This window comes from Lissotriton vulgaris, chromosome 6, assembly GCF_964263255.1.
Source record: "Lissotriton vulgaris chromosome 6, aLisVul1.2, whole genome shotgun sequence".
In the NCBI taxonomy this organism is placed as follows: Eukaryota; Metazoa; Chordata; class Amphibia; order Caudata; family Salamandridae; genus Lissotriton; species Lissotriton vulgaris.
Window position 1 is genome coordinate 361,936,113 of NC_141694.1, and position 24,442 is coordinate 361,960,554.

A 24,442-nucleotide genomic window follows, 5' to 3' on the forward strand; every position below is an offset into this window, starting at 1 on the left:
CTGGGAGTCCTTCCCTCGAGGGAGGCATGGACAAAGGGTTTCCTGCCTTGGGAGGTGCTAGCACCACCCCAGACAGGATTTTGTGTATTGGGTAGGGCAGGCCTGAAAGGATTGAGACATGCCTGGGGCACACAAGGTGTCCCTGTGCATACACCGGTCTAAACCAGTTCCTGGGGCTGTCCAGCGGCTCTCCAGCCCCAGCTCTGGCGCAAGACCGGACAAAGGATAGGGGGTGTAACCACCCCCCTTCCTGGTCCCACCCATAGGAGGGACCTAGTCGTAGTACATCCCCCTTTAGCAGGATAAAGGTAGGAGCTGGTCCCATTCCAAATTAGATTAATCCTGACTTGAAACTTTACAAGAAGAAACTCTGGACTTTGACGTTCTGCTCCACAGAAGTGCAAATGCTACTTACCAGTATGCATCTGTTCTTGGCATGTAGGGCTGCTGACATTCATATCTGTGCATAGATCGCCGCCTAGTGTTGGGTCCGGATGATTGCACATTGTTGTCCTGGAAGAGTCTTCGAAGTATCACGAGATAGGTGGCTCCTCACCTGGACTACAGTGCGCATGGGCATCGCCTCCATCCCCAGATTGTTTTTAGCCATTGGCAGAGATGGAGTGAAGTATGTGAGTGATGACCATGCTATGAGCATATACATATTTGAAGACTGCAGCTGCTACAGGCGCCGGGGAGGAGGGTGGGCGATATGAATGTCAGCAGCCCTACATGCCAAGAACAGATGCATACTGGTAAGTAGCATTTGCAGTTCGAGGCATGTGGGCTGCTGAATTCATATCTGTGCATAGAATACATAGCAGTCCCTCATTAGCGGCGGCCGCCCGTGCCAGCTGCAGCAGTCTGAAAAAGCGTTTTGAGAACAGCCTGACCAACAGCTACCTGCTGTTTGGAGTGCACGTCTACACAGTAATGTTTAGTGAAAGTATGTGTGGTAGACCATGTGGCTGCCCTACAAATATCTTCTAAGGGAATGTTACCTAGGAAAGCCATAGAGGCCTTCAACTTCCTGGTGGAGTGGGCTCTTGGTGGGATAGTGAGAGTGCGTTTAGCTTTAGCGTAACAGATTTGAATGCATTTCACGATCCACCTAGCGATCCCAGCTTTGGAGATAGCGTTTCCCTTGTGGTGTGAGGCAAAAGCAACGAAAAGCTGCTTGGTTTTGCGAAAATCTTTTGTCCTGTCCACGTAGTACATCAAGGCTCTTTTAACGTCAAGGGTGTGGAGCATCCCCTCCGCCAGCGTCTCTGGGTTTTGGAAAAACACAGGCAACTCAATTGTCTGGTTCATATGGAATTGAGATACAACCTTGGGTAAGAATTTAGGGTTAGTGCGGAGCACAACCCTGTTAGCATGTACTTGGAAGAAAGGTTCTTGGATGGTGAGCGCCTGCAACTCGCTAACCCTTCGTAGCGATGTAATTGCTACTAAGAAAGCAACCTTCCAAGTCAGAAACTGAAGCTCACAAGAGTGCAGTGGCTCAAAGGGAGGACCCATCAGTCTTGTAAGAACCACATTGAGGTTCCATTCTGGAGCTGGTGAGGTCCGTGGTGGAATGACTCTCTTGAGTCCTTCCAGAAAAGCCTTGATAGCAGGGACCTTAAAAAGTGACAGGTGTTGCCTATTCTGGAGGTATGCTGCCATAGCAGACAGGTGAATGCGGATGGAAGAGTACGCCAAATTGCATTGATACAGGTGGAACAGGTAACAAATGATGTTTTGAATGGAAGCATCTAGCGGGTCAATATCGTGGTTAACACAGTAAATGACAAACCTCTTCCATTTAGCCGCATAACAAGCACTAGTAGTGGGCTTCCTTGCCTCCCTAATGATGTTCATGCAATCGGGAGGAAGATTGAGGTAGCCAAACTTTAGGACTTCAGGAGCCAGATCGCCAGGTTGAGCTGTTGCTGATCTGGGTGCTGAATGTCGCCATGGCTCTGCGTCAGAAGGCTGGGAGTGAGATGAAGCCTTTGATGCGGTACCACGGAGAGTTCCAGAAACATGGTGTACCACGGTTGGCGAGCCCACGTTGGAGCAACCAGGATGAGAGTCATCGAGTGCTGCCTGAGCTTGCGTGCCACCAGCGGTATCAGAGGTGCTGGGGGAAAAGCGTACGCAAATCTGCCTGACCAGTTCATCCACATCGCATTGCCCTGTGATTGCGGGTGTGGGAACCTGGCGGCGAAGCTTTGGCATTTTGCGTTCTTCTTTGTGGCGAACAGGTCTATCTCTGGATGACCCCACCTTTGGAAGTACGGTTGGAGTACTGATGGATGTATCTCCCACTCGTGCATTTGATGGCTGTGCCTGCTGAGCAGGTCCGCCATCTGGTTGTCCTTGCCCGGGAGATGCTCTGCCATGAGGAAGATGTTCCTCTGAATGGCCCACTTCCACATGCTCTGAGCCAGATGAGACAGCTGCGGAGAGTGTGTGCCTCCCTGCTTCTGAATGTAGTACATGGCAGTCATGTTGTCCGTCCGGATCAACACTACCTTGTTGCACAGATGTACTTTGAACGCCTTCAAGGCCATGAAGATTGCCATCAGTTCCAACACATTGATGTGCATCTTCCTTTGCTGTAGTGTCCATAGTCCCTGCACTGTGTAGTGGAGTACATGAGCTCCCCATCCCTGGAGAGAAGCGTCCGTTGTCAGGATAATCTGTGGCACAGGCTCCTGGAACGGTCGGCCCTTGCAAAGGTTTTGTGGATTCCACCAATGCAGAGAGTTGTACGCCCGACCGCTCACCAACACTAGGTCTGTTAGCTGCCCATGAGCCTGAGTCCACTGACGTGCCAGGCACTCCTGAAGCGGACGCATATGTAGTCTCGCGTGCGGGACAATGAAGATGCAGGAGGCCATCATGCCTATCAACTGCATGAACACTTTCGCTGGAAGCGAGTGCTGGGGCCTGAATCGTTGGATCAGCGTTTGGATACTGGCGACTCTCACTGGATTTGGCCGCCAGAGTGTTTATTGTCGCGCCCAGATACTGCCGTACATGGGCGGGCTGGAGATGGGATTTCGGGTAGTTCAGAGAGAATCCCAGATCGCGCAGGAGATGAATGGTGCGGGACACGTGTTCGGCGCACTGCTGTTCTGTTTTTGCCTGAATGAGCCAGTCGTCCAGATAAGGATAGACGTGGACGTTTTGGCGTCGTAGATGCGCCGCCACAGTCGCCAGGCACTTTGTAAAGACCCTTGGCGCTGTGGTGACCCCGAACGGCAGAACCCTGAACTGGTAATGCTGGCCTTGAATCGTAAACCTGAGATACTTTCTGTGGGAAGGATGCAGGGGGATATGAAAGTATGCATCTTTTAGATCCAGCGTAGCCAGGAAGTCCCCCTGCTGAAGCAGAGGGAGTACCTGCTGTAACGTGAGCATATGGAAGTGCTCCGAGAGAATGTACCAGTTGAGGGGCCTGAGGTCCAGGATGGGCCTGAGGGATCCGTCCTTTTTGGGGATTAGAAAATACAGGGAGTAAACCCCTGTTCCCCTTTCCTGCAGAGGGACAAGCTCTATTGCCCCTTTTTGCAGCATGACTTGAACTTCCTGCTGCAACAAGTGCAAGTGCTCGCCGGACATAGGACGGCTTCTTGGAGGTATGTTTAGTGGAGTGGAAGTAAGTTCCAGACAGTAACCGTACTGGATAAGAGACTTGACCCACCTGTCCGTGGTGATGGATTTCCACGCGGGCAGGAACTGCTGGAGTCTCCCCCCGACCGGTGTTGTGTGGTCGGGGGGCAGTGACAAGACGTCACTGCTTGTTGGCGGTGGTGGACCTGGAGCTGTTGTTTCCACGTCCCCTGCCCTTGATGTTGTTGCCTCTGTAGCCACCTCTACCCTTGTTGGTGTATGAGGTTTGGGTATTACTTTTATAATACTGTGCGGACTGCGATGCCTGACCCCGTGAGGTGCCTCTGGTATTGGAGCGGCGAAAGGAACCACCCCGAAACTGCTGAGACTGGAGGGCCCCCATAGACTTGGCAATGTCTATCTTTTTTCATCTTTTCCAGGGTCGCATCCACCTCTGGGCCGAACAGGTGGTCAGGATTAACTGTTTGGTTCAGGATGGTTGTTTGTATATCCGGTTTGAAACCCGATATCCTAAGCCATGCGTGTCTTCTTAGCAACACGCTAGTGTTGATGGCCCTGGAGGCTGTATCAGCCACGTCCAGCGCACACTTGATGGAAGCGTTTGTGATGAGCTTTCCCTCCTGAATTAACATTTCTCCTGCCTCCTTGTACTGGTCAGGCAAGTGTTGCAGTAGTGATTCTAAGGTGTCATAATGAGCCCTATCGTAGCGTGCAAGTAGGGCCTGTGTGTTTGAGATTCGCCAAATATTAGCTGCCTGTGCAGCAATCCGTTTCCCTGAGGCCTCAAATATTTTTGACTCTTTGTCTGGGGGAGGAGCGTCACCAGTGGTCTGCGAGTTCGCCCTCTTGCGTGCGTTGGATACCACCAACGAGTCCAGTGGCAAGTGTCCCTTGAAGTATGTGGGATCCGAGGGCGCTGCCTTATATTTCTTATCAATGCGAGGATTGATGACACGCGCCCGAGTGGGCTCCTTGAAGACCTCCGTCGCGTGCTTCAGCACCCCCTTGAGCATTGGCAGTGTCTTGACTGACTTTTCAGCCACTGAGAAAGTGTCAAACAAAAAGTCCACATCCACAGGGTCTGAGTGCAGCTCGACATCATGGTTAGCTGCAGCTCTTTCAATCAAAGCGTTGAAGGCTGCCGAGTCCTCCGTCGGTGAAGTCTTTGCCGCAAAAAGCTGCGGTTCCTGACCCGACTGCGGGTCCTCTGGGTCGCCTCCGGCAGACCAAGGTTCATGTTCCTCCTCCGGATCCGAGTACGCCGGATAGTTGTACTCGACCTCCTCCTAGTCAGCATCCCCTGCATTGGAACGCGTTGGCGAGTGTTCTAAGGCTTGTGGAGACATAGGCTCAATCGGGGCCGAAGTACCCGCAGAATCCTTCTTATTTTTGAGAGGAATCCGAAAATGTTCCAACACCGGCTCCGTGGTGATTTTCCTTTTGAGGAGAGACAGTTTCCCAGTATTGGCGTCGATGATGACCTCTCGACGCTCTTCCTCTGCAAGTGGCTGGAGCCGAGGCTTCGACACCACTAATGCTGCCATCTTCGGCGCTGACGCAGCCGCGTCTGTCGACTTCGCCGCCGACCCTGAGGGCTTCGGGTCGGCCATTTTGGCGTGGCTCTTCAAGTCGGCCATCTTGAATTGTTTGGAAGTTGACGCCTCCAGAGCCTTCTGCACCAGCGCAGCTTTCACTTTCGGTTTCGAAACCGGGGGAGTGGATCCCGATGGCTTTACTTTCGTTTTTGTTAACGGGAGTGGCGCCTCAGAAATGTCCGTGACCGGGCCCGGAGGCGGGGCTGTTGGACTAGTAACGAGGTCTTGGGTAAGGCCCGAAGGCGATCCCTCAACCTGGGCCGCATGAAGGGGGTTGACCCCTGAGTCAGTTCGGGGATGCTCTTCCTCCGAGCTATCCCCCACGGTGGCAATGGCCCTATCGTCGTCCCCTACCTCGTCGCCGGCCTCGTCAACGTCCTCATCACCCGCGTTGTAGGCATCCCCCTCGGACGCGGGACTAGAGTCCGAAACCTGTATGGCGTCGTCTTCAACAAATTCCTCGAAGATGTTGTCTGGCGGGGGCGCCGGGGTAGCCGATAACCGGGCCTGGAGTCTAGCGGCCCGACGAATCTTGAGAGTTTTCTTACACCGGAACTTCGAGCAGGCCATACATCTGGCCTCGTCATGGTCCGGTGACAAACATTTGTTGCACACAGGGTGCACATCGAGGTGTGAATACTTGGAGGTGCACACCGGGCACCTCTTGAACGGAGTTCGTTCCATGGCTGGAGCGTAGAGTAGGCCCGTCCGTGCCGAGAGCACGCGGATGGGTAGCAAGAGTTCGGAGCTGAGAAGTCAATAAACCCGAACGAAACGATACCGACGCTCAGCCTACAGACCTTGTGGTCTCGAGTTAGAAAAGTTTAACAACTATCGATTCCGACAGAGGGAACCGAAACACATCCGAACCCAATGGCGGAAAAAAACAATCTGGGGATGGAGGCGATGCCCATGCGCACTGTAGTCCAGGGGAGGAGCCACCTATCTCGTGATACTTCGAAGACTCTTCCAGGACAACAATGTGCAATCATCCGGACCCAACACTAGGCGACGATCTATGCACAGATATGAATTCAGCAGCCCACATGCCTCGAACACTGAAGAAATCTCCCTTGTGGCCAAGGAGTGACCACCCTGCACAAGCAGGCACCATCAAACGTTCCAGCGGTTCACTTTGTCGTCTTCCCTGGTGGATCCAGACTTCAGAGCCCGACGAGACCCGGACTTCCAGACCTTTCAGACCTCAACTCACATCTGCAGCACAGCTGAGATCAGTGGGTGCAACGAGACATGTGGGACCGGCCATCTTGAAGAAACTGCACTTCGCTTCCAGCACGATTTCAGAGGAGTCCTCGACAAAGTGCTTTGGGGATTGAGAAACCCCAGCCCAGAGCAGCTCCTGCACAGAAGATCCGGCCTCCAGCATCCACGAGATATGCGTGGGTCCCCTTTTGCTTGATTGCTGCTCGACGCGTTGTCTGGTCACTTGCCGGCTGGCTAGTGGTCTCCTAGACGACGATCCTTTAAATCCACACCGCTGGTCTGGTTGCCCCAGATTGGCCCCTGCTTCCCTACAAAGGAGAAGCACCCCAGACCCTCCTGGTCCGCACCAGACGCCTTTTCCACTCACTGCGTGGGTTGCCTTTGCCAAGGCCTGTTGACGCCGAATCCGGAACTAACACCGCCGACAGCGAGAGCCTGCGTGGGACAGCTCGTGCCTCCATCCTGGTCGAAGACACCTCCTGGTCCACGTGGTTGCAGAGTCAAGCGTTCACTCTTCACCTGATCGCGACGACAGCATCTGGTTCCTCCCTGGTTCCACTCCTGTCACTGGCTAGTGACTTTGAACATTGTCCCCTCTGCTTTCTCTTCAGTGATCCACCCTTGGATCACTCCTGGACAGCTTCCTCCTGGTAGCCTGCAGCATCTTTCTTCAAGGCTCCATAGACTTCCAACGCGGAAACCCGACACTTTGACACCTATGCACCCGCAGCCCGTGGGTGAGGTAACAAGAGCATTTCGGTGCTCAAGGGAAGATCAACTCTCCTAGTGTCCAGATTTCCAGTAGTTTTAGTCCTAACTAGTCAGAACTGTCCGTACTCACTTTTTTGGTAAATTGTACTGTCCATTGACTTGGTTACGCATCTCGCGAGTGAGTTCACACTCTGCACACGCGCTCCGTGGGCCTCCTATTACTTACCTAAGGTTAGGATAGTGTAGTCCCAGCAATCCTACAGCCTATGGACAGCTCCATTCCTTCTATCGATTTCCTTATACCACTTGTTTAGTATATGGTTTGACGTGCCCCTAGGGCACCATTGTAATTTGTGCAACTTAAACATATTTTTCCTAAGTCTTGTCATGTGCTTAGCCCTCTGATCTCAAAGAGTTCAGAGGTGTTTGTTATTAATAAATATCTTTTTTTTTTAACAACCTGTGTGGCGTCCTTTCACTTGGTATCCAAGGGGTTATATTTGGTAAAACAGCTGGCTTCACATGCCAAAAGAGTTTAGCCGAAGACTGCTTTGTCCATGCTACCATTAGGATAGCTGGTCTATAAGGTTGACTTACAACCAATCACCATAAGGGTTGTTTGGACTAATACAAGGTGATCACTAGAACTAGTGAGCATCATATATCAGGCCAGCTTCTCACACCTTTCTTTTGGGTAATGTCTTAATCTTATGGCCTGGCTAGAACATGATCAAGATATTCAGACATTTGCAGCTTAATAGTATGCATCTTAGAGGAATGAAAATCTATACAGTATTTATGAATGCGTCTAGGATCTAAGCACTGGGCAATCATGAGATATTACTTTTATTGTGATCTTTGAGAAGCCAAGCAAATGACTTACTTGGGCACACCCTCTCAATATACTTCCTGGTTTAATTCTCTTCCAACAAAACATTTAATCTGCAGCTTCTCTAAATGCCATTAAAGTAGAATACAGGTCACACTTTAACGCTGGGTCTGCATTTGTGTGGAGAGCACCCTTTGGTGCTGCAAGTTTATTTTCTTTATTCCTTTAGCTTGGACAGGGGCAGTAGTATTGGTTTCAAGAAACCAGCTTGTTTGACTTGATATACTCCTTCTATAACCAACGTAACTTCCTCCTACACCATAGCAAGTGTATCTACTGAATAAAGATTTTGCGTGAAATAGCCTCCCATTATTACAATAGCTATTCTGGTTCTAAATGTGGCGTCTGTCAGTGTCTGAGAAGGAAACCCCCAGCAACTGCCATGTCTTATCACAAGGTTGGACAAGCTGCAGCAGTATGGTGAGTGATCAGACAATGTGCAGGGAAGGTACTGCTGTTCGAATATCCAGCTTAATAGAGTAAATCATAACCAAAAATCAGTCCTGGAGAGCGAATCATGTACGGTTGTATTTTTCCTGACATGTCACATATGTATAACTTTAATTTGTATCTGTGTTTCTGGAACACCTTGGATGGGAAAATGGTTTGCTTGGATCAATCTTTCAGGGGGGTCTAGCAAAAAATTAAAATTCCCACCCCAGATAATGTGCAGTTCCTTATTTTCGCAGCTTATTTCCATTACTTCGGCAATCATTTCACAATTACAAGGAACATATACATTTATTTGGAGTACGAGTACAAGATGGTTAGCTCTGGTGCTCATTATGAGAACAGATCACCCCTAAAGGTCTGACTTTTATGCTTATAGTCTGTCTTATCACTCAGTACATTTACCAAATCCCCCATTCCCCCCCACCCCCCCCCACTCATGACTAGGATGAGAGCTAGCTTCCATCCTCCATTTATCAGCAATATTAGGCATATGCGTTTTCTGCCATAAAGCAACAGGTATATCAAGGCTGTCAAAGTAGGTGTGCACCGATCTGACCTTTTTGGATTGTTTAAAACACTAATATTTCAAGAGTAGGTAATGGACGCTGGAGAGTGTTCTCATGACACCCGCTGTATAAACAATGGAGACAAATTGCACACATGTAGACCGCATGAATCCAACTGACTGTGGTGTAGTGTAATAAGGGTAGAGTAAAAAAAACAAAAAAACATTTGCTCCACCTTCCCAACCCATATAGCTCTTAACTTAACACATTCCTGTACTCCACATTCCCAGCTATTAGTGGACTTAACCCAGGTAACATATCCAGAATAAACACAAAGTTAAAGATCTGGTATGCATCACACATGTAGGCGGTGCTACCCACTACATCAATATTGCCATATTAGCATATATTGAAAAGCCACACCAACATAGCAGTGCATGCTTTCCAAATTAAACGTATCGCTTTGAATGTAATGCACGTCATTACATTAGGGGTTTACACATGTTTATTCAATGTCAGTGATCACATTCCAATCTGGATTTGAGTTTGTAGGTGGTGATGGAAAACTTGTAGAGTCTTCCACTGTCTGGTGGAATCATTTGGAAAAGTTCAAAGCAGCTTTTTAGCCCAGAAGGTATTTTGGATGTCCTCTAGTCTCTACACGTAGTTTTGCAGGGTACTGCACAGAATATCTCCTTCCACTGGAGCAGGCCCCCTTTTGACATCTATGAACTTCCATCTGCCAGTTGTGGTTGATACAAATCGAATATGCTACTTACCAGTATGCATCTGTTCTTGGCATGTAGGGCTGCTGACATTCATATCTGTGCATAGATCGCCGCCTAGTGTTGGGTCCGGATGATTGCACATTGTTGTCCTGGAAGAGTATAAGTATCACAAGATATGTGGCTCCTCCCCTGGACTACAGTGCGCATGGGCATCTACTTCATCCTCAGATTGTTTTTAGCCATTGTGGCCAAGATGGAGTGAAACTCAGTGAATGATGACCATGCTAGAATTATATGTGAATTCTGCAGCTGCTACAGGCGCCGGGGAGGAGGGCGGGCGATATGAATGTCAGCAGCCCTACATGCCAAGAACAGATGCATACTGGTAAGTAGCATATTCGGTTCGAGGCATGTGGGCTGCTGAATTCATATCTGTGATTAGAATACATAGCAGCCCCTCCATTAGCGACGGCCGCCTGGGCCAGCTGCAGCAGTTTGGAAAAGTGTTTTGAGAACAGCCTGCCCTACAGCTGCCTGCTGTTTGAAGTGCTGTGTAAATGTGTGTGTGGTAGACCATGTGGCTGCTCTACATATGTCTTCCAAAGGAATGTTTCCAAGGAATGCCATAGAGGCCCCCAACTTCCTGGTGGAGTGGGCTCTTGGTGGAATGGTGAGAGTACGTTTTGCTTTCAGATAGCAGATCTGGATACATTTAACGATCCACCTAGCAATACCAGCCTTGGAAATAGGAATGCGAATGGAAGCATATGCCAGATTACATTTGTACAGTTGGAAAAGGTAACAAATTATATTCTGAATAGACGCATCTAGCGGGTTAATGTTGTGGTCTGCACAATAAATGACAAACCGCTTGCATTTTGCCTCATAGCATGCTCTGGTGGTGGGCTTTCTTGCCTCCCGAATGATGTCCATACAGTCAGAAGGCAAGTGCAGGTAGCCAAACTAAGACTTCAGGAGCCAGATCGCAAGGTTGAGCTGTTGCGGATCTGGATGCTGAATGTCGCCATGGCTCTGCGTCAGAAGGCTGGGTGTGAGACGCAGCCTCTGATGCGGTACCACGGACAGTTCCAGAAACGTGGTGTACCATGGTTGGCGAGCCCACGTTGGAGCAACCAGGATGAGTGTCATTGAGTGCTGCCTGAGCTTGCGTGCCACCAGCGGCATCAGAGGTGCTGGGGGAAAAGCGTACGCAAATTTGCCTGACCAGGTCATCCATATCGCATTGCCCAGCGATTGTGGCTGTGGGAACCTGGCGGCGAAGCTTTGACATTTTGCGTTCTCACTTGTGGCGAACAGGTCTATCTATGGATGACCCCACCTTTGGAAGTACGGTTGGAGGACTGATGGATGAATCTCCCACTCGTGCATTAGGTGGCTGTGCCTGCTGAGCAGGTCCGCCATCTGATTGTCTTTACCCGGGAGGTGTTCCGCCATGAGGAAGATGTTCCTCTGAATGGCCCACTTCCACATGCTCTGAGCCAGGTGAGACAGGTGCGGAGAGTGTGTTCCTCCCTGCTTTTGGATGTAGTACATGGCTGCCATGTTGTCCGTCCGGATCAACACAACCTTGTTGCACAGATGTACTTTGAAGGCTTTGAGTGCCATGAAGATTGTCATCAGTTCGAGAACATTGATGTGCATCTTCCGTTGCGTCCATAGTCCCTGCACAGTGTAGTGGAGGACATGAGCTCCCCATCCCTGGAGAGAGGCGTCCGTAGTCAGGATGATCTGTAGCACAGGCTCTTGGAACGGTCGGCCCCTGCAAAGGTTTTGTGGATTCCACCAATGCAGAGAGTTGTATGCCCGACCGCTCACCAACACTAGGTCTTTCAACTGCCCGTGAGCCTGAGTCCACTGACGTGCTAAGCACTCCTGAAGCGGACGCATATGTAGCCTCGCGTGCGGGACTTTGGAAATGCAGGAGGCCATCATGCCTATACACTGCATGAACACTTGCTGGAAGCGAGTGTTGAGGCCTGAATTTTTGGATCAGCGATTGAATGCTGCTGACCCTCACTGAATTTGGCTGTGCTGTGGCCGCCAGAGTGTTAATGGTTGCGCCCAGATACTGCCGTACGCGGGCGGGCTGGAGGTGGGATTTTGGGTAATTCAGTGAGAATCCCAGATCGTGCAGGAGGTGACTGGTGTGGGACATGTGGGCGGCACACTGCTGGGCTGACCTCGCTTGGATGAGCCAGTTGTCCAGATAGGGGTAAACGTAGATGTTCCGTTTTCTGAGATGCGCTGCCACTGTCGCCAGGCACTTCGTAAACACCCTGGGTGCTGTGGTGACACCGAAAGGCAAAACCTTGAACTGGTAGTGCTGGTTTTGTATGGTGAAACGGAGGTATTTCCCGTGTGAAGGCTACAGTGGAATGTGAAAGTACGCATCCTTTAGGTCTAAAGTTGCGAGAAAATCCCCCTACCTGGGCAACGGGCGCACTTGCTGCAGGGTCAGCATATGGAAGTGCTCTGACAGGATGTAGTAGTTGAGTGGCCTGAGGTCCAGGATGGGCCTGAGGGACCCGTCCTTTTTTGGTATTAAGAAGTACAGGGAGTAGACCCCTGTGCCTCTTTCCTGCACTGGCACGAGCTCTATTGCTCCTTTTTGCAGCATGACGGTGACCTCCTGCTGCAATAAGTGCAAGTGCTCGTCCGACATAGGACGGTGCCTTGGGGGCATGTTGGTTGGAGTGGATGTTAACTCCAGACAATAACCATATTGGATAATTTTTCTGACCCACCTGTCTGTGGTGATGGACTTCCAGACGGGCAGGAACTGCTGGAGTCTCCCCCCCCGACCGGTGTTGTGTGGTCGGGGGGCAGTGACAAGGCGTCACTGTTTGCTGGTGGCAGAGGATCTGGAGCTGTTTCCACTTCCTCTGCCCTTGGCGCGGTTGCCACAATATCCACCTCGACTCTTGTTGGTGTAAGTAGTCTGAGTGTTGCCCTTGTAGTATTGCGTGGACTGGGAGAGCTGGCCCCTGGAGACGCCTTTAGTGCTGGAGCGACGAAAGGACCCACCCCGAAACTGCTGGGACTGTAAGGCACCCATGGATTTTGCAGTGTCAGTGTCCTTTATTTTTTCTAGGGTGGTGTCAACCTCTGGGCCAAACAGGTGATCTGGGTTAACCGTTTGGTTCAGGATGGTGGTTTGGATTTCTGGCTTAAATCCAGAGATTCTCAGCCAGGCATGTCTCCGAAGCATAACACTGGTGTTTATAGTTCTGGCAGCGGTATCAGCTGCGTCCAGAGCGCACTTAATGAAAGCGTTAGAGATTAGCTTCCTTTCCTGAATCAGCATCTCAGCCCCTTCCTTGTATTGATCAGGCAGGTGTTGCAACAGGGTCTCTAGTGTATCATAGCGCGCTAGAAGCGCCTGTGTGTTAGAAATGCGCCAGATACCCTCTTCCCCGAAGCCTCAAAGACCTTGGATTCTTTGTCTGGGAGAGGAGCATCACCCGTAGTCTGAGAATTAGCCCTCTTCCGGGCATTCGAGACGACAAGGGAGTTAAGAGGAAACTGTCCTTTAATGTAGGTAGGATCAGTAGGCGCCAACTTGTATTTTTTGTCAATCCTAAGGTTTATCACCCTTGCCCTGGTAGGTTCTTTAAAGATCTTAGCAGCATGCTTTAAAACACCTTTCAGCATAGGCAGAGTTTTAACAGTTTTTTCTGATACTGAAAAAGTGTCAGAGGAAATCCACATCAACAGGGTCAGCATGCAGCTGGACGTTGTGATTGTTAGCAGCCTGTTCAATGAGGGCATTGAAAGCAGCAGAGTCTTCTGTAGGTGAAGTCTTTGCAGAAAAAAGTTGAGGGTCTTGTCCTGAATGAGGATCCCCAGGGTCACCACCAGCTGCCCAGGGCTCATTTGTATATTCAGGGTCTGTATAGACTGGATAACTGTATTCATCCTCATTATCTCCCTCACCAGCGTCCACATCTGAGTAATTGGGCGACATCATGAGTCTGTGGGGAAAGGGGTTCCACCAAGACGGGAGAGCAAGCAGTCCTTTTTCTTGAGAGGGATCTTGTAAGACTCCATTTGGGGTTCTGGGGTGATTTTCCGCTTCAGGAGGGAAAGCCTGCCCGTTTCGGCGTCGATGAAGTTTTCCCGACGCTCATCCCCCGAAGGTAGTCGAGGTCGCGGGCCGTGAACCACCGATGACGCCTTCGGAGACCTTTTCGGGCACGCCGGCCACTGCCTTAGGAGCGAAAGCCTTCGGCGCTGTCTTGGACGCCTTAACTGGTTTCTCCACAGGTGGAGGGTCCTTCGGATCGACCGACGCGGTGCCCTCACGGATGCGCTGCAGGGAGTCCGTCACCTTCTTGGTGAACGCGGCGGATGGGCGCGCCGTTCAATGGAATCCTTCGAGGCCACTTTTGGAGTCTACTCTCGGGGCGCAGCGCCCTTGGCCTTGTCGTGCGGACGCGGGGTAGTGAGGACCTTCGGGTCATAGAGTCGCTTCTTCGGGTCACCGGGAGTCTTCTTCGGGTCGACAAGGCTTTTGCTGGTGTTGACAGACTTCGGCGCCGACCTCGACCACCTTCACTTTAGCCTTCAGCGCGGCAGACTTAGTCTCGACGCCCTTGACTTTTCGGCTCGACAGCCACCTTCGGTGCCGAGTCTTGGAGCCGACCAAAGCGATGCGCACTTTTGGTTTCGATGCTGGCACCTGCGCAGTATCTGGCGTCGAGACCGTAGGTTTCACTTTCGGTTTTGTTTTGCCAGGGAGTGGCTCGGCAACAATGTACGTGGCCGGGCCCGAAGGCGGGGCCGTGGAACCCATAGCGAGATCTTGGGTAAGGCCCGAAGGCAATCCCTCGACCTGTGCCTTATAAATCGGCACGGCCCCAGAGGCAGTTTGAGGAAGCTCCTCATCCGAGCTATCCTCAATGGCCCAGAGGGCTCAGTCGTCTCCTACCTCCTAGACTACTTCTTCGCCCTCGAACACCTCAGCATCCGCGTCGTAGTCTACTTCGACGTCCGACGCGGGGTTTGATAAAGAAACGTCCTGAATAGATTCGTCCTAGACATCCCCTGCATCGAAGATGTCCACAGGCGCCGGAGCAGATTGCTGGGCCTCCAGGCGCGCAGCTAGTCGAAGCTTAAGCGTCTTCTTAGACCTGAAGCGGGAACAAGCCATACACTTGTCCTCATCGTGGTCCGGCGACAGACACTTGTTGCACACCGGGTGGACGTGGATGTGGGGGTACTTCGAGTTACAGACCGGACATCTCTTGAATGGACTTTGTTCCATGACGGACGGTCGATAGGTCAGGAGCGTCGACTGGGCCTTCCGCGCCGAGAGCATGCGGAAGTACAGAATCCGGCTCGGAGCCGAGCTAGAAGTAAAGCCGAACGCAAGACAATACCGACTTGTAGACTAAAGACCTTTTGGTCTCAAGAAAGTTTATCGATTCAGACAAGAGGGAATTAAAGACATCCGAACCCAATGGCGGAAAAAAACAATCTGAGGATGGAGAGGATGCCCATGTGCACTGTAGTCCAGGGGAGGAGCCACCTAAGACTCTTCCAGGACAGCAATGTGCAATCATCCGGACCCAACACTAGGCGGCGATCTATGCACAGATATGAATTCAGCAGCCAACATGCCTCGAACCTTTGAAACTTGATACCACAGGGGTCCATTTTCTCTCGCATGTTGCAGCACATCTGTCAATATTTCAGTAGTCATGCGAGGAGATTGGGTGCAATGGAGCACCCAAAATGGGCCTCGGGCGAATGATCATCCAGCACACTCCACCATGAATATGCGTAATGCTGATGTGGGCAAACATTTCAGACAGCATATTTTCAACAAAGCACTTGTTTAGCCATGTGTGTTGCCACTACCAGTTCTAGAATTTAGATGTTACTGTGGTGAGAACATGTTTTGATTGTAGGAAGCTGCCTCTGTATATACCAAAGGGAGGTATAGTGTGCACAGAGTCCAGTGGAACCTCAAAGGTAGGCAGATGTTAAGTTAAATAGCACCTCACTCTGTATTTGTAGTAGTGTGGTCGAGCAGTAAGGCAGTATCAGAGGACTGTGTTAAGCATTTGTTGTACACAGTCAGCAAATTAATTCACACTCAGACTGAACTTCAGGCCACTTTTTGTATAAAAATATTCTTTTAGTTATTTTATTTTCTAGAACCAAACAAGCCTGGCACAGGTAAGCAATAATTACCTAACAGTAGTAATGCAATGTGTAAATGGTTTGTATTGTAATAGCATATGCACTTTGTTTTGACTTTCAGTATGGTTGGAGAAATGCAATACTTTGTAAACAGAGTACATAGAGTTCAATGTGCTTTTCAGTAAAATACCAGGTGTTACTATTTGGATTACTTTTCTTACACAGAGTAGTACAACTAGATACAACTGACATTTCTTGTAAACAGGTAAGTAAAATTGTTTTAGTTAAACATTACAATTTTAAAGAAATGAACATAAGTTACTTACCTGTAAACTGTGGCTCTCCAGTATTGGTGTCTTTCATAGATTCACATGCTTGAATATTCCCTGAAGTGGGAGTCCCACGGTACATAAAATAGCAGTAATATATGCATATATAGATGAAAAAATTACATAATCATACATATATACATATAGAGCAATTAGATATAAAGAGATCATAAAGTTAAGAAACAGAATAGGCCCATATCAGCCTAAGGGAGAATTCACTTTAGTAACATATCAGTGTCATTTTAATGGTCCACATTCCAGCCAATCCGGTTGCAGCACCCTCTAGTACCTTCTCAGAAGCTCAAGTCCTCAGATTTTCGTAGAACAAAGTGCCCAAGAGTGCATGAGGAGAAGAGAGCCTCTGAGGGGAGGAAGGGTGGGTCGCATGTGAATCTATGAAAGACACCAATACTGGAGAACCACAGTTTACAGGTAAGTAACTTATGTTCGTCTCCAGTATTAGGGGTGTCTTTCATAGATTCACATGCTCGAATAAGAATAGAAAGCAGTAAAGCACAACAGGAGTCATAAAGGTACCATAAAACAAAGTACATAACACAATTCAACGTAAAACTGTGCATACTATGATTCAAGAGAAAATACCTTTATGACTGGAGGCGTGAGCAACAGAGGCTCACCTTATTGGAAAAGATTCCGTAGCACCGCTTGTCCCACAGCCACGTCTGCTGATCCGAGACAGTAGTGCTTCGTAAAGGTGTCTGCTCGACCATGTGGCAGCTCTGCAGATGTGGCGTAGAGGCACTCCCACAAAGAGGGCTGCGAAAGTTGACACAGCCCTTGTGGAGTGAGCTTGTACAGGAGTAGAGGGGCTTTCCAGCCCATTAGTGGCAAAAAGCAATGGCAGAGGAAATCCACCTAGTGATGGATTGTTTGGTAACTGGCTGTCCTTTGCAGATTGGGCCATAGGCCACGAAGAGCTTATCTGATTTTCGAAAAGGTGCAGTGCGTTGAATGTAGAATTTCAAACAACTGTTTAAGTCCAAAGAATGCAGGGAACATTCTGCAGGAGACTGAGTATTAGGGAAAAATGTCTTAAGGATGACAGGTTCATCAAGGTGGAAATCACTTGGAACCGTAGGTATAAATTTTGGATTGGTGCGTAGTGTAACCGCTTCTTTAGAAAACTGAAGAAAAGGAGGTGGGATTGTAAATGCTTGAATGTCACTTACTCGCCTGGAGGCTGTTAGAAGTGCAACTTTCTAGCCGATGAATTTTAAGCCCGCTGAATGGATGGGCTCGAAAGGAGGTAGGAGGAGCTGAGACAGGATCAAATTTAAGTGCCAAGAAGGCGGAGGGCGACGAATGGGCGGAAACATCCGAAAGAGGCCCTTGAAAAACTGTAGGATAATTCGAGAGAAATATGGCGTGGAACCATCGTGACGGAAGCGGGAGAGTGCTGCCAAGAAGAAGAGTGGAATGACAAAGTCCTGATTTTGCAAGGGACAGGAAAAAAGGCAGAATCTGTTCAGGCTTGGCGGTCATTGGATCCAAGGCTTTAGTGTGGCACCAGATACAGAAACACTTCCACTTCAGTTGATAGGTTTTAATGGTGGATGGAGCGCAAGCATGAGCCAGCACTTCTCTGCAATCTGCGTCGATGTTCAGACGTGCAAACTCATTGTGTTCAGTTTCCAGGCATGTAGCTGGAGATATGCCAGATTTGGATGGCAGATTTGCCCCTGCTTCATTGTCAGGAGGTGAAGAGGATGAAGCGGAATTGGATCGCTCTGGGAAAACAGGAGGAGATCCGGGAACTATGGGCGCCGTGGCCACCTGGGTGCTATAAGGAGGACACGACAGCTTTGAAGCCTCATCCTGTGTAACAGGCACCGAACTAAAGGGAGCGGAGGGAAAGCGTAGATGAATTTGTTCGACCAATTGATCGAAAATGCATTCCCGCTCGACTCTCTGTGGGGATGACGACTTGCAAAGCGTTGGCATTTCCTGTTGGTGGCAGTTGCAAAAAGATCCATCTGTGGATGGCCCCACTGACGGAAGATTAACTCGAGTTGGTTGATTGAGTTCCCACTCGTGATCGTCTGTGAGAGACCTGCTGAGTGAGTCCGCTAGGACATTGGAGACACCCGGCACATGGATCGCTGAAAGATGGACTTGATGGTGAATCGCCCAGTTCCATATTTCTTGTGCTTGTCTGGAGAGCAGAAGAGACTTCGTGCCGCCCCGTTTGTTGAGGTAGTGCATACTGGTGGTCCGCACCAGCAGTGATTGGCCCTGCACTACCCTCTGGAAAGATTTTAGGGCAAGGAAAATTGCCAGAAGTTCTAGGCGATTTATGTGCCACGTGCGTTGGAGCGCAGTCCACTTTCCTTTGACTACATTCCTTCGAGGTGTGCTCCCCAACCTTCCAATGACGCGTCTGTCGTGAGCGTCTGTGTCAGAGTTGTCTCTTGAAAAGGTCATCCCATGGAGATGTTTGGAGGGTGAGCCCACCACTCCAGTGCAGATTGAATGCGGGGCGTGAGGTGAATCTGGTCGTTGAACGACCCAGAGATCTGTTTCCACTGCTTGTTTAGTTCCTCTTGTACGACTCATATGTAGTCTGCAATGTGGAATCCGATGTATGCAAGAGGAAGCCATGCCCAGAAATTATTTTACTATGCGGACAGAAACTTACTGTTTCGACTGCAGGGAAAGTACCATCTTGAGTATGCGGTCCTGTCGTTCCTGGGAGACAAACACCTTTGCCAGTTGAGAATCTAGCAAGGCTCCTAGAAAATCTTGCTGCTGTGATGGGCGAAAGTGTGACTTTTGGCAATTGACTGAAAGGCCCAAGGTGCGAAAAAGCGAGATGCAGACCTGAGTGTGCTGATTCGCCATCTCGTATGATGGAGCCTTTATAAGACACTCGTCTGGGTAAGGGTAAAATTGGATGCCTTGCAGGCACAGAAAAGCAGCTACCGGAGCCATGATATTTGTAAAGCCCCTCGGTGCTGAGCGAAGGCCGAATGGCAGGACTTTGAACTGTGAGTGCAGGTGTCTGACTCTGAAACAAAGATATCTTCTGTTTTTGTGGTGAATCGGCACATGAAAATATGCGTCCTGGAGGTCGATAGTGGAGAAGAATTCTCCGGGATTGAGGTAATTTAAAATTTGAAGTAGTGTTAACATTTGAAATGTTTTTGCTGTGATGAATTTGTTCAGGGCCCGCAAGTCCAAAATAGGGCGCCACTCTCCCGACTTTCTTGATTAAAAAGAAGCGGGAGAAAAAGCCCTTGCCCTGCTGCCCCTTAGACAGCCCCTTTTTTGATCAATTTGACTTGAGCCAATAGTTCTCGGTAATGAGGTGGGGGCTGACCAGTAGGTGGGCGGTTGGGAGGAAATTTTATAAATTCTAGAGTATGTCCCTTTGAGATCACATCCAGGACCCAATGATCAGAGGTGATGTTTGACCAATTTAGGATGGACTTGGAGATCCGACCGCCTATTTTCACAGACAGTGTGTACTTTACACTGGGGTTGTCACTGTTAGCATTATAACCACCTCTGTACGTGGGTTTTCTCTGGTATGGTTTTGAATTGGTCTGGCGATTTTGAGACTGGTAGTTATTTTGTTGTCCATTGTCGTTAAATGAACGATATTGGTTAGAGCCACGAAAAGTAGAAGAGCTGGCGCCCCCACCACCTGCTCCTCGAAACGGCCGCTTCTTATATTGGAGGGTTGCAAAAGCCCGGGCCGTATCCTTTTTAATGGATTCGAGAGAGTCATCGACATGTTTGCCGAAGAGCGAATCGCCATCATAGGGTAGATCAAGCACTCGTGCTTGAAACTCTAGACGAAATGCAGTTGACTTTAACCATCCTTGGCGTCGCAACACAGCGGCCCCAGCCAATTGCCTGAATCCCGTAGATGAGGTCGATGGCACAGTCTATGATCTCTGAAGAGATTTTCTCTCCCTACTGTACAATGGCTTGCGCTACCGCGCGGATTGCATCCGGAAAATGTGGAATTAATGCTGCAATTTCAGACCACATCTGGCGGTCATACCGTCCAAGAATTGCCAGGGTACTAGCCGACGTAACTGTTGTGGCCACCATAGTGGTATACTTTTGTCCGATGGAATCCAATTTGCGTCTTTCTTGATCAGGGGGAGATGAGGTGTGGCAGGATTGCGAGACCTTTTCTGAGCAGCCTGTGTGATGACGGAATCCGCCTTAGGCTGAGAAACTAGGCATGCTGGAGAATTTGCAGGCGCTTTATACTTTATCAAGTCTAGGTAAAACGGCCAGGATCGAATTAGGCCGCTCCATTAATTTGAGACCTTCCTCCCAAATGTGATCGATAATCGGGATGGTGTGGGCTTGCCTCTGAGGAGGATCCTTGAAATCATAAAAAAAAGTCTGTCTGCTGGACCTCTAAAGTCATGTCAAACCTTTTGGCAGCACGGACCATCAAGTTGTGAAAGCTGCCAATGTCCACTGGAGGCGAAGCTCTTGGCGATGTTGGTGGAGTAGAAGGTGGTTGAGCCCTGTAGTCATCCCAATCAGCGAGGACGTAGTCTTTGCCATCTTGATCTGTGTTTCTAGGGTCTTGTTCCTCATTATCAGTATCCTGCTGAATGTGTACAGGTGATCTGTGTGTTTCTGTAGGTATAGAAACTTGTGTTTGTGGAGGAGGTAGCGGAACTGGCGAAGCATGCCTAGATGGCAGAAATGCAAATGCTACTTACCAGTATGCATCTGTTCTTGGCATGTAGGGCTGCTGACATTCATATCTGTGCATAGTCCGCCACCTAGTGTTGGGTCCGGATGATTGCACATTGTTGTCCTGGAAGAGTCTTCGAAGTATCACGAGATAGGTGGCTCCTCCCCTGGACTACAGTGCGCATGGGCATCGCCTCCATCCCCAGATTGTTTTTAGCCATAGGCAGAGATGGAGTGAAGAAGTGAGTGATGACCATGCTATGAGCATATGTTTGTATATGAATACATACTGCAGCTGCTACAGGCGCCGGGGAGGAGGGTGGGCGATATGAATGTCAGCAGCCCTACATGCCAAGAACAGATGCATACTGGTAAGTAGCATTTGCAGTTCGAGGCATGTGGGCTGCTGAATTCATATCTGTGCATAGAATACATAGCAGTCCCTCCATTAGCGGCGGCCGCCCGTGCCAGCTGCAGCAGTCTGAAAAAGCGTTTTTAGAACAGCCTGACCAACAGCTGCCTGTTGTTTTGAATGCACGTCTACACAGTAGTGCTTAGTGAAAGTATGAGTGGTAGACCATGTGGCTGCTCTACAGATGTCTTCTAAGGGAATGTTACCTAAGAACGCCATAGAGGCCCCCAACTTCCTAGTGGAGTGGGCCCTCGGTGGTATAGTGAGAGTGCGCTTTGCTTTAGCGTAGCAGATCTGAATGCACTTTACTATCCATCTAGCTATTCCTGCTTTGGAGATTGCATTTCCCTTGTGTTGTGTGGCAAAAGCAACAAAAAGTTGTTTGGTTTTGCGGAAATCTTTTGTCCTGTCCACATAATACATCAAGGCCCTCTTCACATCAAGGGTGTGGAGCATCCGCTCCGCCAGCGTCTCTGGGTTTTGGAAGAACACCGGCAATTCAATAGTTTGGTTTATGTGAAACTGCGAGACCACTTTGGGTAAGAACTTAGGGTTAGTGCGGAGCACCACCCTGTTGGCATGTACCTGGAAGAAAGGTTCTTGGATGGTGAGCGCCTGCAGTTCGCTAACCCTCCGTAGCGATGTGATTGCTACCAAGAACGCCACCTTCCAGGTCAGAAACTGCAGCTCGCAAGAGTGTAGTGGCTCAAAGGGAGGACCCATCAGCCTTGTAAGAACCACATTGAGGTTCCATTCCGGAGCTGGTGGAGTCCTTGGTGGAATGACTCTTTTGAGTCCTTCCAGAAAAGCCTTGATAGCAGGGACCTTAAAGAGTGACAGGTGTTGCCTATTTTGGAGGTATGCTGCCATAGCCGACAGGTGAATGCGGATGGAAGAGTAAGCTAGATTACACCGATACAGGTGAAAGAGGTAACATATGATGTTTTGAATGGAAGCGTCTAGCGGGTCAATGCTGTGCTCCACGCAGTAGACGACAAACCTCTTCCATTTAGCCGCATAACAAGCTCTAGTAGTGGGCTTTCTCGCCTCCCGAATGATGTCCATGCAATCGGGAGGAAGATTGAGGTAGCCAAACTCTAGGACTTCAGGAGCCAGATCGCCAGGTTGAGCTGTTGCGGATCTGGGTGCTGAATGTCGCCATGGCTCTGCGTCAAAAGGCTGGGAGTGAGATGAAGCCTTTGATGCGGTACCACGGAGAGGTCCAGAAACGTGGTGTACCATGGTTGGCGAGCCCACGTTGGAGCAACCAGGATGAGCGTCATCGAGTGTTGCCTGAGCTTGCGTGCCACCAGCGGTATCAGAGGTGCTGGGGGAAAAGCGTACGCAAATCTGCCTGACCAGTTCATCCACATCGCATTGCCCTGTGATTGGGGGTGTGGGAACCTGGCGGCGAAGCTTTGGCATTTTGCGTTCTCCTTTGTGGCGAACAGGTCTATCTCTGGATGACCCCACCTTTGGAAGTACGGTTGGAGTACTGATGGATGTAACTCCCACTCGTGCATCTGATGGCTGTGTCTGCTGAGCAGATCCGCCATCTGGTTGTCCTTGCCTGGGAGATGTTCTGCCATGAGGAAGATGTTCCTCTGAATGGCCCACTTCCACATGCTCTGAGCCAGATGAGACAGCTGTGGAGAGTGTGTTCCCCCCTGCTTCTGGATGTAGTACATGGCCGTCATGTTGTCCATCCGGATCAACACGACCTTGTTGCACAGATGTACTTTGAACGCCTTTAAGGCCATGAAGATTGCCATCCGTTCCAACACATTGATGTGCATCTTCCTTTGCTGAAGTGTCCATAGTCCCTGCACCGTGTAATGGAGTACATGCGCTCCCCATCCCTGGAGAGAGGCGTCCGTTGTCAGGATGATCTGTGGGACAGGCTCTTGGAATGGTCGGCCCTTGCAAAGGTTTTGTGGATTCCACCAATGCAGAGAGTTGTACGCCCGACCGCTCACCAACACTAGGTCTGTCAGTTGCCCATGAGCCTGAGTCCACTGACGTGCCAGGCACTCCTGAAGCGGACGCATATGTAGTCTCGCGTGCGGGACAATGGAGATGCAGGAGGCCATCATGCCTATCAACTGCATGAACACCCTCGCTGGAAGCGAGTTTTGGGGTCTGAATCGTTGGATCAGCGCCTGGATACTGGCGATTCTCACTGAACTCGGCTGCGCAGTGGCTGCCAGAGTGTCTATCGTCGCGCCCAGATACTGTCGCACGTGGGCGGGCTGGAGATGGGACTTTGGGTAGTTCAGAGAGAATCCCAGATCGTGCAGGAGGTGAATGGTGCGTGACACGTGGTCTACGCACTGCTGTTCCGTTTTTGCCTGAATAAGCCAGTCGTCTAGGTATGGAAAGACATGGACGTGCTGGCGACGGAGATGCGCCGCCACTGTCGCTAGGCATTTGGTAAAAACTCTCGGTGCCGTGGTGACCCCGAACGGCAGGACTCTGAACTGGTAATGCTGGTCTAAGATCGTGAATCTGAGATACTTTCTGTGGGAAGGATGCAGGGGAATATGGAAATAGGCATCCTTCAGATCCAGCGTTGCTAGGAAGTCCCCCCGTTGAAGCAGGGGAAGCACCTGCTGCAATGTGAGCATATGGAAGTGCTCCGAGTTGATGTACCAGTTCAGGGGCCTGAGGTCCAGGATCGGCCTGAGTGATCCGTCCTTTTTGGGGATCAGAAAATACAGGGAGTAAACCCCTGTTCCCCGTTCTTGCAATGGAACGAGCTCTATCGCCCCTTTTTGCAGCATGACCAGTACTTCTTGCTGCAACAAGGTCAAGTGCTCGTCGGACATAGCACGGCTTCTTGGCGGTATGTCCGGTGGAATGGACGTAAGTTCTAGACAGTACCCGTACTGGATAAGAGACCTCACCCACCTGTCCGTGGTGATGGACCTCCACGCCGGCAGGAACTGCTGGAGTCTCCCCCCGACAGGTGTCGTGTGATCGGGGGGGAGTGACAAGACGTCACTGCTTGTTGGAGGCGGTGGACCTGGAGGCATTGTTTCCACGTCCCCTGCCTTTGATATTATTGCCTCTGTATCCACCCCTGCCCTTGTTGTTGTTATACGAGGACTGGGTGTTACCCTTGTAGTA

General features: G+C 50.0%; 1 protein-coding gene across 1 annotated transcript in view; it reads right to left on the bottom strand.

Annotated features, from left to right (window-relative positions):
• The window catches only part of LOC147707338 (ribonuclease H1-like), a 685,720-nt gene that overhangs the window by 17,396 nt on the left and 643,882 nt on the right, over nucleotides 1-24,442 (bottom strand). The window lies entirely within an intron of this gene.